General features: G+C 46.1%; 1 protein-coding gene across 3 annotated transcripts in view; it reads right to left on the bottom strand.

Moving 5' to 3' along the window:
- LOC119660184 (thyrotropin receptor) overlaps positions 1–17,663 on the bottom strand; it is a 172,721-nt gene extending 155,058 nt beyond the window's left edge. For all 3 annotated transcript variants that reach the window (XM_038068595.1, XM_038068596.1, XM_038068597.1), the window contains exon 1: positions 17,534–17,663. The gene's annotated coding sequence lies outside the window, so the exon portion shown is untranslated. The remainder of the gene's footprint in view (positions 1–17,533) is intronic.
- Positions 17,664–18,092: the final 429 nt, after the last annotated feature.

The raw sequence follows: 18,092 nt of genomic DNA, 5'->3' as shown, positions 1-18,092 counted from the left end.
TAGTACCCAAAAAATTAGAAGAAGGTAAGTTTCACGTTGTCAGGAAGGATCCTCTGTCAGACTCCGTTAAAAGAGTGGGAAAGGCTCCAGCTGAATGCAAATCCATTATTAAGAAAGTAGCCGTGCGTTCCTCACGCTGTTTTACCGGTGGCTTAATTCGCAGGACGGCAATCAACGGCCGATGTTGCAGTATATGATCTCACGCACCAAGGGGAGTCGGCTTCTCAGTAACATATATTCAGTGAATAAGGATGTTAACTCCTGGCCAAGGCAGTGCATCGTGTGTCAGAAATGTCATCAAATATGTGCAGAAAGAAATAGGCCCATTCTCTTGGTCTACAAAGTGTTTTCACACGATCCATCTCGACATTATTAACTCCTTGCAAGATTTGTATGGCTTCAACTATTGCCTCACAATCATCGATAGATGCACATGGTGACCCGAAAAAATACCTCCTACTTATCCGAGACCGTCTGTCAGGAATGGACCGAACGCTTTGGAGTTCCGGCCGATGTCATTACTGACCAGGGAATGCATGAAAGAGTCTCCCCTGTTCTCCGAGCTGGACAAACTCTTGGGGTTCAAACGACACCCATACGACCGCATACCACACGCAATCCAATGGCATACTGGAACGCCGTCATAGAACACTGGAGGCCGCTAAAATGGCAGATGATGTCTCTTAGAGGTAGCAAGTCCTGTCTTTCGTTTTACTTGGCCTACGTACAGCCCATCATGACTAGTTCGCCCCCAACTCCGCCGAGCTAGTATATGGGGAAATTTTGAGACTCCCCAGCGATCCTGTGTTCGATACCAGGCCAGCCCTTTCCACTACTGGGCTTTTGTGTTTACTCCGGGACACCGTGGCAAAATTAAAATCACCTCCGCCTTCCCATCATTTTGCGAAATTCTCCGCAAGAACCTGGATGTCTGCACACACGTCTTGGTTCGCATAGAGATTTCCCGGAAGTCCTTGCAGCCACAATATGAGGGCCCATATGAAGTATTGAAGAGAGGGGAGCACTTCTTTAAGCTTGACTGCGGCAACAGGTCCAAGACCGTCTTTTGTCCCCGAGAGAGAACCCCAATGTAGTAATGATACTTATTTACAGGATTGACCTACCATATTCGTGGCTGATCTGATGGGTCATGTCATTACCCGCAACTCATGAAACGCGCGACTAGGCTCATACAGCTTTGCATTTGTAACCCAATTTGGAATTAACCTGGTACGTCAGGAATATATCTTATATTCTTCCATTCCAATTTTATATAAAGGTTGGACCCATTCAAGGCTGAAATGGGTAAATGGAGTGAAAGGATCGATGCCGTTCACTCCTTCAAGTTCGCATGACTTGTTACGCTTTATTTCAACTTATGAAAAACACACAAATACTTATCATCATATGTATACACAAAAGGATAATACGTTTTCATGGATAATTATCCTTAAAGTGGTTGTATAATATACGATATATGTCAGTATGTTAATTGCCTTCTTTCTAGATTAAAATTTCATAAAAGGCTTAAGATGCTTCCTATAACATACAAACATACCCTTCCTGCAAACCACATGGTTCGTTATATATACATGTATGTACTTGAAGCATGTATTAACTCTTCCGCTATCAATTACGCCTCCTGTACGCATTACTCACGTAAATACATATGCTTCATCGAGGTACAATCTAGTGCATTGTCGAACAAAGTAAACAGAAATCCTGCCCCCCGTTGAGTGACGTACACAAAGGCTGCACAAAGGCAAAGGAAGCGTCTACAGGTTGGTAACTGCTATAAAAGCTATTTCCATGCTATAAACGATACTTGCACCTACTCTGAAGTGGTATGACAGAAAAAATGCCTCACTTTCGATTTTTGGAAATGTGCTCTGTGCTCCCTCCTCTCAGTAGGCCAGGGCGGAAAGAGCAATTCAGAAACAATTAAGTTGCGGGAGCAATACTTTGTCTTTAAAGCAATATCTTTGGATACCAGCACAATGCAATCAAAGGATAAAGTCTTCGTATCAATGGGGACCAATGACCAATGGGGACGTTGTCCACCGGAGGTATCCTACATAAATACATTTACATCTACTAGAAAATTTGGATTACATATTTCCTTGCCAAACACTTTGTGGTATTGCCAAAAGAAAAAAGCAATGTATTTTTAAAAATTATATAAAAATGAGAATCCTGTGGCGCCTGATGTTATTCTGAATTCAGTTGTCACATGCAAATGACTTTTTCAAAAAGAGCCATTTTTTAGGGAACCATCTGAATATAAACGGACGCACATATACGCATAATGATTTGTTCGCCCTAGGGCGTCTTGTAAATTCAACAAAGACCTAAAATAAGCATAAACATCCTGCAGAACAGAGAAAGGACAGCGAGAAATTTAAATCTATTGCTATGTCGGCATGTTCGTAAATTTGATTATTTTTAGAATTTTTTCTTGAGTGTGGCTTAGTTAAATTTCTCTGTATCCAACATTCAATTTCATAAATTAAACCTGATTGGAACCAACTTAAATAGGAGAATAAATCCTTCACCTACTTGATATAGGGGGTCAATCAGTGCACTGCAAGATAGACTGACAGGGAATATAGCTTCCTAAGGCCAACCTATTTCTCTCTGAGGGTGAACTGTTTCTCCTCTAGGGCGAAGTGTGGCTTTTCAGGGCCCAAGGCTCTCGTCTTTTTGTTTTTTTTTTGTTGAGGAGGTGGAAATCTTCAAAAAGACACTGGTCTGGACACACTAGCGTGTGGCATTTTTACCCACTAAAACCACCCCGACTCCCTCCCTGCCCCGCGAAACCACCATAAGGTATTACATCACGGGGCGGAGTCAGCTCACTCTAGCTTTGTTACTTTTCTTCTAAACGCGGCGCACGTGACCGCGTTTTTCTCCTCTCCTCTGCTTTTCGCAGTTTATTTTGGATAGATGCGATCATGGAGTTTACCGCATCCCAATTCTCTTGATGTGCTAGCATTTTCGGCACCTGATTTTCTGGTACCAGCACCTCTCCTAGAGTCTCCTCTAGATTCCTCCTTCCTTCCACAAATCTCGGACAGTGGAAGAATACATGCTCTGAGTCCTCTGGGACTCCATTGCAATTTGGACAATCGGCTGAGGTCTCCAATTTAAACCTGCGAAGGTATTGGAGATATCCTCCGTGCCCCGTGAGAAACTGGGTGAGATTATAATTAATCTCACCGTGTCGTCTCTCCAACCACTCCTTGATGACAGGAATGAGCCTGTGCGTCCACCGGCCCTTTCCGAGCGTTCCCACCGCTCTTGCCATCTATTTATGGATCTCTCCCTTTCAGTCTTCTTCGTCCGCGATGAGGAAGAGGTTGGCTTTGCAATGTATATGTTCGCCATCTCATCTGCCAAGATGTCAACCGGCATCATTCCAGAGATGACGAATGCTGCATCATCTGAGACAGTCCTGAAGGCTGAGCATACCCTCAGAGCTGTCCTCCTGTAGACTGAACTCAGTTTGGTAGCGTTCCCTGACATCCACAACGCCTCCCTCCAAACTGGGGTTACATAGAGCATGATCGAGGTCACCACCCTGGCTATATGCAACCTAGATGTATGCCGTGGCCCTCCAACGTTCGGCATCATCCTTGCCAGGGCCATACTTGCAGTGGATGATTTGTCGCAAACATACTGCACATGTTGCTTATAGCTAAGCTTCCTGTCTATCACCACTCCAAAGTATTTGATGGTCGGCTTGGAAGGGATGATATGATTCCCGATCCTAATACAGGCGTAATTTCTCTTCCGGCGCTTGATGATGAGGACCGCTCCCGTTTTTTCTTCCGCAAGTGTCAGACCAGAGCTCTTTAGCCAACTTTTAACAGCACCGATTGCCTCGCTTGAGTATAACTCAGCATCTTCGAGATGCTTTGCGACAACAACCAGCGCTATATCGTCAGCGTAACCCACCACTGTGGCTTCCCCCGGAAGGGGAAGATTAAATACATCGTTGTACATGATGTTCCACAGTAGTGGGTCCAATACGGAGCCCTGCGGGACACCCGCCGAAACAACGTACTCCTGGGGTCCATGATCGGTGTTATACCAGAGCCTCCTTTCAGTTAAATAACTATCGACGATAGCGGTGAGATAGGCGGGAATACCAACCTTCGCTAAAGATTTCCGTATTAGATTCCAATTGGCCGAATTGAATGCATTTTTCACATCCAGGGTTACTACCACGCAATATTTGCTAATACTACCCTTTCCGTGAATTGCATCTTCGGCCAAGCCAGTAACCAATTTGATGGCATCAACGGTTGATCTAGCTTTACGGAACCCGTACTGCCTATCTGAAAGGCCGCCTTGGCTCTCAATAACCGGGAGTAATCTATTATAGATTACCCGCTCTAGCATTTTCCCCAACGTGTCGAGGAGGGGGGGGGGGGGGGTCGATATGAGGATGGTTCACCTGGAGATTTACCTGGTTTAGGCAGAAGTACCAACTTCTGCCGCCTCCATGCCACTGGAAATATCCCCTCGGACATGCACGCTTCGAACAACTCAGCGAGCATGTCCGGCCTGAATTTGACGGAAAGCTTAAGGGCCTTATTCGGTACTCAGTCCAGGCCCGGCGGTTTATTGTCTCCTATTCTACCGCAGATATCCAACTGCTCGTCTCTGGTGACTGGCGGAATTTCCGCCACATTCAGAGGTGGTTGGAATGTGTCGGTGCTCTCCTCTTGCTGGGGGAATAACCCCTGGATGATTTTTAGTAAGAGGGTGGGGCACGTGATCTGCGGAGATGAACGGCCTCTGAATCATCCCATCACGATTCTGTAGGCATTCCCCCACGGGTTTATGTTCGCTTCTGAGCAGAGCCCCTTAAAGCACTCCCTCTTGCTTCGCTGGATGGCGAGCTTGAGGTTTTTGCGGGGTGCCATATAAGCGCGCTCTTTTTGCCCCTGTTCGACTCTACCTACTGCCCTCTGAGCCACTCTTCTGGGTCGGTGGCAGGCTGATCGAAGGCCGGTCAGTTTATCATTCCACCAGTAGTTTGGTCTTCTACTGGGGAATGAATACCTTCTAGGCATGGATGCGTCACACGCTTTGGCAATGCATTGAGCCAGATGGACGGCTCTTTCCGTAGAAGTGCCTGCTTTATCAGGCTGATCTAACCACACATGTATGAAGGTCTCCTCATCCAAAGATTTTGCAGACCAGCCTGAAATCTTTCTCGGTTGTTGTTGTTGTTCTCGGCATGATAGCTTTTTGGCATGTGGCTCGACACATGTCTCAAAGAAGATTGCCTGGTGATCGCTGTGGGTGTAGCGTTCGCTGACGCACCAGGACTTACCACGCACCAGCGAAGGGCTGACAAAGGTCAGGTCTACAACCGAGCCTGACCCCCCTTTCTGGAAGGTGTTTACAGCACCTTCGTTAGCCAAAACTATGTCCATCTGCGCAAAAGCTTCTAATAAACTGCGCCCCCTAGCATTTGATTCCCTGCTACCCCACTCTAGGGCCCAAGCATTGAAATCACCAGCAATCACCTTTGGACTACGTCCCCTCGCGTCGAGAACAAGATTATCAAGCATTTGCTCGAATTCAGACAGTGTCTAACTTGGTGGGGCATAGCAGCTGTATACATATACACCACTTATTTTCGCCCACACGAAGCCACTGCCTGCCTGACTTGCAGTACATTGTATGGCCTGTCGACCGCGAGCCCATATCGCAGCTCCACCAGTCGAATCTTTGACCCATATGCCACCGTGACGGTGTCTATACGGTTCGCTTATGATGGCGATTTCCATCTCAGATTCGAACGTGGCCTGCTCAAGTAAATCCTGAGCGACCCTGCAATGATTGAGGTTTATTTGAATAAACCTCATTTTCTCATTGCAGTGAGCGCCTTCCTAAATTCCGAACATTTACCACTTCCGGCAATATGCCGGTTATCCTGTCCCTGTTTTACTTCGCACAATAGGCATTTGGGGTCCCTATTGCACTCTCTGGCAATATGACCTTTCTCCCCACACATTCCGCATCGATCGGATCACTCAATGCTGCTGGTGCATGCCTTCGCCAAGTGCCCAAACATAAGGCATTTAAAGCACCTCTTTAGTGAAGTTCCGGCAGCCAACAACATCTGTGCTGCCTCCGCTGGTACTTGTATTGTGGCCGTTTGAGTACCACCATAGGCTTTTCGTAAGCACACAACAGACTCCTCGGTGAGTTCTTTCAACTTGAATTGCTCCTTCAGAGCAGTACAAATTCCCTCTTTCGATGTTACTTCATCGAGATCCTTACATTGTATATAGATCTCATGTTTTTGGGCACGCACTGCGGCATTCTCCTTAAGTGAGTTTTTCACTTGAGTGCGAAAGTCATCAGTTTTGCCCACGCTTGATCTTTTCAGTTCGAACATGAGATCCCCTTTCTGGGTTCTTCGGATTCAGTTTACATTTCCGCTCAGATCTTTTAGGTCGGGGTCCGCTTTGACCTCCAAGGCTCTCGTCTACCAAGACTCTTAGTGAGTGGTGATAACCACACCCTGTACGAGGTGGCCCTACTATTAATAAAACGCTACGGATCTAGACTGGGCAGTCGAAAAACAACTCCCCAAGCCAGGGTGTCATGCGAACCGTGCCTATTGGATAGTTTGCAGTCGGGGGTACGAAGCTTCACTGATACCTGGTCGCCTCGCACGTCTGAGATAAATATATCAGACGTCAGGAAGGAGACATGTCTCAGTGCCGCAGGTGTTAAATGGTACCTGCGCTACCTGAAGGAAAGCAAGAAGAGGATAGACCTAAGCCATCTTTATAGGAGCTAAGAAAGCAGGGACCAGCAGAGATTAGCCCGCATGAAGGAAATGCTCCCAAAAAATCCAAACCTGAACCCAAGCGGAGAGAAAACGCGGGCAGGACAGAAGTGAAGGCAGGAATCAGAAAGCCCGCCATTAGCTATGCTAGTGCCTCCAAGGGCATTCGACTGGCCACATTGCCAAAAAATTTTTCTGAGCCAATATTCACTCATGACGAGCAGGAAACCAGCGAAGACCCCATCGTCAGGCACATATGCAAGGGATGGACTCCGAAAATTGTGTTCACCGGGATACGCTTTCGACCAGGTCATATACTGGTGGAATGCGCGACAGAAGAAACTGCAGAGTGTCTTAGGGCCATAGTTCCTAAATTGCCAGGCTGGGAAGCAGCGGAACTGTCAACATGTGCTGAGGATGGCATACCAGGAGCAGACATGGTGACAGTTTTTCTCCCAAATGGCGCGACAATAGAGACGGACAATTATGGAGAGACTTCAGAAGCAAGGTGGAGAAAAAGGGTAAACTCCTCACGATCGGGGTAGATGACTCATCCCTGGAGGCAATCAAACGTCGGAGTTGCCATGTCAACTATCGATTTGGCAACATACCTATGCACGCACACAGTGCGGTCTCCATGGAGAGACAGACCCGGCTAACATAATGCGAGAGCTCAATGGAAAGCACCCACTCTTGAAGGTCAAAAGCGTGTCGAATCTAGTCATGCGAGCATATCAGCTTCTTTATAGCCAGAACCCAACACTCCCGTTGAAGTCGCAATTGGCCACCTTCAACCCCTTTTAATAGCTCAATGAAGACTTCACGATGAAGTATGTACTTCACCAAAAGATTTCACTTGAGAAAGTCAAGCCAATTCGGGAAGTACAACTGCCAAAACTTCGGGTACATCGCCCATAATTAATGAAGTGCACAAACACGCCTGTGAGTGGGGAATATCTCGCGGCTGAAACGCCACACTGCTGTAATTGCAGCCAGACTAAACATCCCGCCAACTACCCCGGATGCCCGGCATACAAAGACATGGCCGCCAAAAGGGAAGTTAACAGAGCAAAAAAGAATTCCGCTGCAATGAGAGACAAGCAGGCGGTGACACAGATGTCAGAAGGCTTGGCTCAACCAGGCGTATCTTACGCACAAGCAGCTAGGAATACTCTTCTTAGATCTGTAGCCCCTCAAGCCCCGCAAGACAACAAATTGGCTTTCAAAAACTAGATCGGAACTATTGTTTCGGCCCAAACCAACGAACACCGACAATTCGTTCCTATTCAACTTATCGCGGATTTACGGATTTAAATATTATCACATTCAACTCCCAACGTGCCACCGCACAAAAGTTGGTAAACTCTCTGAAAGCGGTTATCTACTGTGTTTCAGAAATACAATTAATGCCACCTATGATCGCATAGTCAGGTTGAAACTGTAGACGAACATGAGAAAATTCGGTATCTCGACGAAATTGATAAGACCGACTAGGCTGACTCTAACCAATGTGCGTAACCCGATAAAAGCAGCAGGATCACTCTCAAGACCATTCGACATCAACAACGGTCTATGACTAGAGGATGCCCTATGATGCGTCCTCTTTAACCTGGTCCTGGAGAAAGTGATCCGTGATGCTAAGGTAAATGCGATCCTCTTTAAGTCCAGCCAACTACTGGCCTATGCCGACGATATCGACATAATGGGAAGAACGACCCGAGACGTACAAACTGCCTTCATCCAGATCGAGCAGGCGGTGCGAGATCCTGTGCTGCAAATCGATGAAGGCAAAACAAAATATATGGTAGTAACGTCAGCACCAGAAAGCAACCAACAACATCAAACTGCACTGACCAAACGGGAAGAATATAGATAGGAGACTACAACTTTGAGGTCGTTGATAATTTCTGGGGTCAAGAAATCACAACCGATAACAGGTATGACGATGAAATCCACGCACGGTTGTTGGCAGCCTATTTCAGCTCACAAAAATTGTTTCGCTCGAAACGTCTCACCATAGGGTCAAAGCTCTTACTGTACAAGACAATGATCTTCTCAGTCCTCATGTATTCCTCGGAGACTTGGGTTCTTAGCAACAAAAATGCGAACTCTTGGGGGCGTTCGACTGAAGAACCCTCCGAAGAATTTTTGGCCCCTACATGAGGATGGACAGTTCCGTAGACTACATAACGACGAGATCTATGAGCGATACCACGACCGTCTGGTTGTGGATAAAATCCGGCTCAACAGATTGCGGTTGGCGGGTCACCTAATCCGTATGGATGGAAGGACCCAGCCCAAAAACTCTACAAGGGCATGGCATGGCAGAAAAAAAAAGAAGACGAGGCAGACCCTGTCTGAGATAGAGCGGTAGCGTAAGTTAAGACGCCGAACAGCTTTTAGGGATATCGAATTGGTGGACCTCGACGCAAAACCGAGGTATCTCGAGTTCCATACTAATGTAGGCCTAGACCGGATACCGGTTGTTGCGCTCACAAGATAGGCTATTTATAGAAAGACCACCTTAAGAGTGTGCTGTGGTTACAGAAACATCTCAGGCGAAGCGGCTTATGCAGTAGCCGGAATGACGTGGTCGACATTTTTGCCAAGAAGATTTCACGCATTTACGATGGACCCGATTCTTCCTCCGATCGACATGCAAAAAACGCCAAAAGGCAGGAATCGTTAAGTAGGTGGCAACAACGGTGGGAACGAATGAAAAAGGATCGTTGAACCCACAGATTGATTCCTAGCATCAAGGTGTAGATGCAGAGAACGTATAGTGAGATAAACCATGATCTCACGCAGTTTCTCACTTGAAATACTTCTATGTGTTTAAACTGCACAGCTCACCTAACTGTCCAAGCTATATTCCGGTGGACCGGGAGCATGTTTTCTTCCATTTTCCTAGATCTTTGGAGGAACAGTAGGACCGGAAAATATAATTGGGCAAATTCTTGCGTGCCAGCAAAACACTGCATTTCAAGTGCAGGTTATGAAAGACAAAGGAGCCGAGAAAGGCGCGGTTGCGAATGTGATCGATGGGCGAAAAGAGAGGCTAGAGTGATGTCCACTACGCGACGAAATGCTTTTTAATGGTTCCGCGGGGAAGATGGCAGGAGGTAGAAGGTGATTTTAGTGGGTAAAAATCCCCCACGCTGACACATGTGTACCAGTATCTTTGGAAGATTTCGACCCCTGAAACAAAAGAAAAAGACAGACAGAAGAACAGCAAACAGATATTGAACCGATTTTAATAAGGTTTTACAAAAAAAAAAACCTTAAAAAGGCGAGATTTTCCATTTTGGGAGTTATTTGGTAGCTAGTATTTCTAGTGAAGAGAACAAAGAAGGATTTTCCTTTTTTCTGTCCACAATATGCAAATCATCGGAGCACTTCTGATTAGCATTTATTGGTATAGCCTTGGCTTCTTCCAGTGATGCAGTCTGTATCCCCTCAATCATGGTAAATCTTCATCCTTTCATGAGTTTCTTCAGTTTTGGGAATAGGAAAAAGGCATAGTGAGCCAAATCCACAGTTATGACCTTTCTGAGGAAATCATGATTATCATTGATCTAAATTTTCTTTAGGAATTGACTGTCTGCCAACTACTTGATGGTCAGTTGTGGTCCACGGAATCCTTAGGCTTGGGTAAGCACCCAAGAAGCGAAAAAAGGATTTACGGTTTCGTCCAGGGCAGGGGCAGCTCATCAGACGCTGCCTCACTTCTGCTCTGGGAGCATCGTGACCAAAGTAGGTACCAGGTGGTATTTCCTCCATTATATAAATTCAGAAACACGACATTTGTATAAATTATAATCAGGACAAATCCGCTGAATAAAAATGCAGGCCTAAACCGGCTGAGCCTATCCTAAACTTTGTTTAGGAATTGAGAGAGTCCTAAGTCCGCCATCCACTGATGAGTTGCCGCTGCCCTGGACGAAATCACAAGTTTAATTTTCGCATAATGTGTGCTTGCCCAAAACTGAAGAGTTCGGGGACCACAACCGTGAAAGTTGCTTCAAGGGGCGGACCTAGGACTCTCTACCCTGGACGAAATCGCATATCTAATAATTCATTGGAATTGCTTGGGACGAGCCAAAAGAGATGGTGACATCATCAGCAACTTCTCTAATGGTAATTCCACTATCATTTAACACTTCCTCGACGATTACCTACCTTGACGTGGTGAGGGAGCTCAGTAAGGAAGATCCTCCAGGAAACGGGAGGTGACACCTGAAGCCAAGCGGTAATCAAAACCCCAAGCCAAGGTGTGACTACCGTGCCGAGGGCTGAATGGTCACAGGGGTTAAGATGTGGCCGTAAACGGTGAACTCTGGGTACCAGGCGACCCCCAGTTTCAACTAGCCTTGTCTCGGCAAAAAGGGGCTCTGCCGAGATCGACTTACTTTCCCCGGAAAAATTGAGGCCATGGCAGCCAACTATGAAAAAACAAAAAAACAAAAACACAAACCTACTAAGCAAACACAATTAAACTTCGATCGTGACGATCCAACCCCGAGTGAAGGGGCAACCCTGAGCTCATCGATGGAGAACCTGAGTCTAGACTCAGATTCCCCACTTATTCAAGTGGGAACCAATTCAATTGGGACCCAGTCCTTAACGGATGAGCCGAAGCAGGCCCCTTCTGTCAGTACTCCTGACCCCAGGCCACAATCGACGCCACCTGCTGAGGCTAAAGTCTTGCCCATGGGTAAGCACCTGTCCACGGACAGCAAACTGCCTTCGGGCAAACCGCTTTCGGGCAAACCGCCTTCGGGCAAACAGCCTCCGGACAAACCGCCTTCGGGCAAACTGCCTCCGGGCAAACCGCATTCGGGCAAACCGCCTCCGGGCAAACCGCCTTCGGGCAAACCGCCTTCGGGCAAACCGCCTCCGGGCAACGCACAACCAAAGAGCTGTGCCAAGGTTGAGGGGAAAGGAGCGTTCGGGGCACCTGCGGCTAAGGGGAAACCGAAGCGGCAGCGGTCCTCGGACGATCCTAACTCTTCGACACAAAAGGCGGCAAAGAGGGCTCGGCCGGCAACGGCTAGGCCTTCATTTGCAGCCAAGGCTATCGAAGCCGATGGATGGGTCCTGTATGACGACTCTAATCCATCCGGCTACGATACTGAGCAGTGCGAACAACTTAGAAGGAAACTCCTCCTAGCTGTAAGGACTGCGTCTGCGCAAGGCATTAAGCTTTGCTTTGAGTCGGTAGGTGTATACCGTAAAATGTTACGGCTGAACTTTGCCGACGAAGACACGAACGAGTGACTCAGGCAGTACTGCTCCTCCCTTAACGATGTGTGGGAGGGTGCGCGACTAACCTTGAAAAGGGTCTCTGAGCTGCCATCGATCAAAAAGTGCTCTCTCTGGCTTCCAGAAGAAGAGCGAAATGGTGTCGGGGTTCTGGAACAACTTGGTGTACAGAACAACCTTAACACTTCCACCTGGTTGCTGCTAGGCAGCAAAACAGGAGAGAGAACCGATAGGCCGGGAACTTTTCTCACTATCGGCGTTCCCGAACCTGATGTTAAGAAAGTTCGGGAAAAATCGGGTTGCCGGCTCTACTATGGGCTGGGGACCGTCACGTTACAAGTGTCGGCTCCTAAAACCATTGAAGGGGACATGCAGCCCCCGGCATCTACATCTGAAACATAAATGAGGTGCCACATCTCCCAAGTAAATTTGCAGCATTGTAAAGCGGCGACTGCACTTATCAGTCGTCGGATCAATAGCTGCAAGAACCGTGGGTTGTTGGTGGGGCAGTCAGGGGCCTAAACTTCCAACATGCTGACCTATTGTATGCCAATGGAAGCGATCGACCCCGCACCTGCATGGTAGTCTCCAAAGACTTCCAAATTAACCTGGTTAACGATCTCTGTGATGGCGACACCACATCAGCTAAGCTAACCATAAAAAGTCAACAGGGAGATAAAGAGATACTATGGTGCTCTGCATACTTCCCCTACGACGCAGAAGACGTTCCCAGTGGAACATTCATCAGAGCTATCCAATATGCCAAAAGCAGATGCATGGGGGTAATAGCAGGATGTGATGTCAACGCTCACCACATATGCTGGGGAAGTTCGAACATCAATGCAAGAGGATCGAGACTACTGGAGTATCTAGTAGGAACCGATTTGCAGATCCTAAATGTGGGTAATGAACCCACTTTCTTCAACGTGGTCAGGCGAGAGGTCATCGACATCACGGTGACATCTCCTGACATCGCGGATCTGATCGGAGAGTGGAGAGTATCAAACGATATCACACTCTCGGATCACAGACGCATTGATTTCGTTATGGGCATGGATCTACCTCCACCCACTCCATTTCGGAATCCGAGGAAGACAGATTGGGTAATGTATCAAACAGAATTGAACGCCCGAGTCACGATCCCTGGGAGGCGCATCAAATCCATTGCTGGAATTGAGAAGACAACCCAGATGATCACAACTAGCATGAGAGAAGCTTTCGAAGAAAGCTGTCCACTCAAGATGCCAAAGAAGGGTAAAACACCATGGTGGAACTCGGATTTGGCAAAACAGAAGAGAACGACAAGGATGCTCCTTAATCGTGCTCTGAAGGGCGAATCAAGCACTAGCTGGAATCGCTATAAAGAGGCACAGAAGGCTCTAAAGAAGAGCATAAGATCGGCTAAACGATCATCTTGGAGACGCTTTTGCGAAGAGACTAACTCTTTTGAGGCAACGTCAAAGCTGAAGCGGATTCTGGTCAAAGAACGTAGCCAGAAACTGGGTTACTTACGTTTACAGAATGGGAAGTCCACAGAAAGCGATGAAGAAACGGCAAATCATTTGCTTGAAGTACACTTCCCAGGCAGCATCCAAAATCTAATCTCGGGGCCAACAGGTGCATACAGCCCTCAACCGAGAGATTGGAATCTGGCATGCAAAGTAGTATCACTGGAGCGAGTGAAATGGGCATTTAACTCGTTCCACAGATATAAGTCTGCAGGTCCGGATGGGATCATTCCTGCGCTAGTAGTAGAAGGAATGGATGCCCTGGGTCGACACATTCGGAATATATATCGGGCATGCCTAGCACACGCTTATATTCCAGTTAAATGGCGGGATGTGAAGGTGTTGTTCATTCCCAAACCAGGAAAACCCTCCTACACAGACGCAAAAAGCTTTCGACCGATCAGCCTAACGTCCTTTCTGCTAAAAGGACTAGAAAGATTAGTAGATCGGTTCATAAGGGATACACACATTCCTAAATGGCCACTTCACCATAGGCAACACGCCTACCAGAAAGGCAAATCCACGGAGACAGCACTCCATGAACTTGCTGCAAAAATTGAAAAGGCGATGTCCGATAAAGAATACGCCTTAGGCGCATTCATGGACATCGAAGGTGCCTTCAATTATGCCTCATTTGCGGCAATTTGTGATGCGGCAAGACAGCATGGAATCGAACCGCTGCTAATCAGTTGGATCCTTCACATGCTAGAGTGGAGAAAAATCCACATATCGGTCGGCCAGAAATCTATTGAAGCAGGATGTCTCAGGAGCTGCCCACAGGGAGGGGTTCTCTCTCCACTGTTATGGCTCTTGGTGATGGATACCCTGCTCTGGCTCCTGGAGGACAAAAAAGTCTTCGCGCAAGCATTTGCGGACGACCTAACCGTAATAATTACCGGCAAGTTTGCGGACACAGTATGTGACCGCTTGAATGCAACTCTGCATGTAATCCACGGCTGGTGCCTCCGCAATGGACTCACGGTGAACGCTAGAAAGACTGGACTAGTTATGTTCACTAAGAACGTCAGGTGGGGCAGCTATACGCTACCCACCTTAGCAGGGGCGGAAATCCAGCTGGCACAAACAGTCAAGTACTTAGGAGTACATTTCGACTCCAAGTTAACGTGGAAGCATCATATCCAGGAACAATACCAGAAATCCTGCAGATTGCTCTGGTGCTGTAGGAATGCGATAGGTAAGACCTGGGGACTTTCACCTAAACGGATATATTGGATGTATACATCCATAATAAAACCCATTTTGATGTATGCATGCATCGTCTGGTGGCCAAGACTGAACTTTGCTAACAGCAGGAAGCTGCTAACGCAGATTCAGAGACTTGGTTGCCTAAGTATTACTGGAGCAATGAGTACTACGCCGACTGCGGCACTTGAAGCCATCCTAAATTTACCCCCCATCTACTTGGAGGTGAAACGGAAAGCAGCCTACGACGCATATAGGCTCGATACCATTGGGGCGTGGAAAGGCTAGGTCTATATGGAAATTCCTTGAAAAACATCCGGTAGCCCTGATGCCGACCGATCATATGGTTTCCAGATTCGTCTTTGAAAAGACATACACTGTCGTAATCACCGAAAGAGAAGAATGGTCGACAAGTGGCCATGAGTCTTTTCAGATTACAGACCTAATAATCTTCACCGACGGGTCAGTCACGGAGGATGGATCGGGTGCAGGCGTGTTCTCGGAGAATTCGATTATAGAACTGGCCCGACCCCTCGGAAAAATGACGACCATATTCCAGGCGGAGATATATGCCATTTCATTGGCAGCAGAAGAATGTCTGCGACAAAAATGGAGGGGTCGCACCAATCGAATCTGTTCCGACAGTCGGGCGGCATTATCAGCACTAGATGGCAACAACATATCAAGCCAGTTGGTGTGGAGTTGTCATCAGGTGCTGCTGAAACTTGGCCGACTGAACGAAACATTCCTGATGTGGGTGCCGGGGCACTCTAACATCGCCGGTAATGAGGGGGCTGATAGACTGGCTCGCCGAGGGTCTGGATCCACAATGGTGGGGCCACAACCAGCTCTTGGAATCCGACCATCTACTGTCAAGTCTACTCTGAAAGGTGAAATTGCAAGGATTCACGCAACCGAGTGGAGAAATTTGGACTCTTGCCGGCAAGCGAAAATCCTTGTGAAGGAGCCTAGGGCCACTAGAGCGGCATTTTTGTTGTCCCTTAAGAAGTGGGACATAAAAACCCTAGTAGGGCTTTTGACGAGACACTGCCCCTTAAACTACCATATGGAAAAGATTGGGGTAGTGGTTTCGGCTGTGTGCAGCCAATGTGAGGAGGAGGAGGAAACAGCCCTGCACTTTTTATGCAGCTGCCCGGCATCCTCAGATCTCAGACGAAGACACCTTGGCAAGGTTTTCTTCAATGAAAAATCTGCACACTCTCTGCCTCTTGAGAATGTTCTCAGATTCGCTAAAGCCTGCGAACACCGTAGGCGGGAAGCCATTGAATAGGCAACTTACGGGGATAGTACAATGGGCCTAATAATGGCCTGAGTGCTCGGAGCTGCGGCTCCCCCCATTTAACTTAACTATATTAAATCATTTAACACCATTTTCATAACTTGTTCAACATTTTTACTAACTTATTGGGACGTCAAGAGCGAACCCCGATGTTCTCCTTCTTGGAACTTGCATAGACCACTTCCAAATTTTATTTTCCGTAGAGCACTGTATGCCACTCTCAATATTTAAAATATTTTAGAGCGCCTAAAAATATCCGTTAAATCTGATACAAATCATGTTGTCCATTTGCTCAACAGCATCTTTATAGCTCCCACACACAATAACTCTCAGCATATATCAAGAGGGAGTGCACCAACATAATAAATAATGCAAGACGAAAACGGATAGAAGGTATCCCGCCAAATTCAAAAAGTCAACACCTACAATCAATTGCAATCACGCTCATCCCAAGGGAGAATTAAAGCAGAACCTGACGAGTTTCGTCTGCCCTGGATGAAACCTTCTGACTTCTAATTTATACTTATTTCGTTCACCAAGTTTCAATTCAGTAATCACAGTATAGACGAGGATAGTATTTTTACTCGGGATTTTATCTCTTCCCTTCAGAGTTCACTCCAAAAACGGAGAGTGTGCAACTTTAACAAAGTTGGAAAAAGGATTGCCAGTTTTTCTATGGCCGCGTTATGTAATACATAATGCTAATTATCAGAAAGTGCTAAGCCATTTCCATGGTTAGTTCATTTTAATCTCAATAAGAGTCGATGGAATTACCGAATTCATCCAAATATCTTAACGAAAAGTTCGACAGAAAACCTGAAATCCTAGAATTCCTTAATAAGATAATGAAAACATTTGTCAATTAGCAAGAGATCCTTGAATTTTACATTTTGTGGAAATATTATACAACATATAGAAATAAAAGTATGTTATAAGACAGTAAATCCTTCAACTATACCCTAACAGGAACCAAAATGAGAAGGGTGATTCCCCTATCTCCATGGGATAGTAGGTTATTGACATTTATGAAAGTTGGAATATTTTTATTTTTCTGTATCGAAAAATTGTTAAATTCTTTCATCTTCGGGATTAAAAAAAAATAATAAATTAAAAATCATTTTCCTAGCTCAGCTTCGTTGTACTATAATATCCTTCAAGTAGCAGACATAATATTCGCTCTTTAAAGTAGTATTCCTTTGACAAGTTGAAATTGTCCTTAGTCTAAAATGTATCCCGAGTTTTCAGAACTGTTTTTTTTTTGGGTTTTTATCAATTGTAATAATCCACATTTGACCACATCAACTTTACAGTTCCGGCAGCAAAGAAAAGGTATATTTAGCGTATAAGTTGTTTCAACGCTAAATATCCTTACACTTAAAACCCTGGTAAGACACCTGAGGAACCTGTTTTAATCTCGACTTTCCACCTCTCAAAAAACTTATCACTTACCTCTCAACCGGATACTTTGGCTGCGTTATCTTTTTTAAATAAAAACTTGCTCACTAGCACAAATGTTAGATTTTAGTTTATAAATTCAACACTCAACAGGTTAACCGTTTTAAGTTCCAGACTGGGACTAACCAACTGCCACTTTCACCGCGTCGAATGACACTAAACTAGAAGATATCCAGCCCAAAACAGCCACTTGTTGTTCCTGAGCTTTTCCATCTTGGCACATTTCCGGCTATGCGGTGTGCAATTTTCCGAAAGCTTTTCATCATCCCTAACTGCTTGCTTCAATAGGAAATGTAGTGCTCACCTTCCGCTCGTATTTCCACCCACACCGGATATGGGTCTACACCAATGTTTGTGTTCATAACAAACTGAAACGCTTTTCTAGGCTTTAAGTGCAACTTGGAGACAATTCCATCGCAATGAAGAAATACGTTCAACGATGAAAATTAATCTGAGAATAAAGTTTTCTGCAAAAAATGTATTCTAGAGAAAAATGATTTCAATATTATATTGGGTCAACTAAAAAAAGTTCCGAATTTGTGCCCTTTTTTGA

The sequence above is a fragment of the Hermetia illucens genome, chromosome 6, assembly GCF_905115235.1.
Source record: "Hermetia illucens chromosome 6, iHerIll2.2.curated.20191125, whole genome shotgun sequence".
NCBI lineage: Eukaryota > Metazoa > Arthropoda > Insecta > Diptera > Stratiomyidae > Hermetia > Hermetia illucens.
This window is presented reverse-complemented; position numbering and strand designations above follow the sequence as displayed.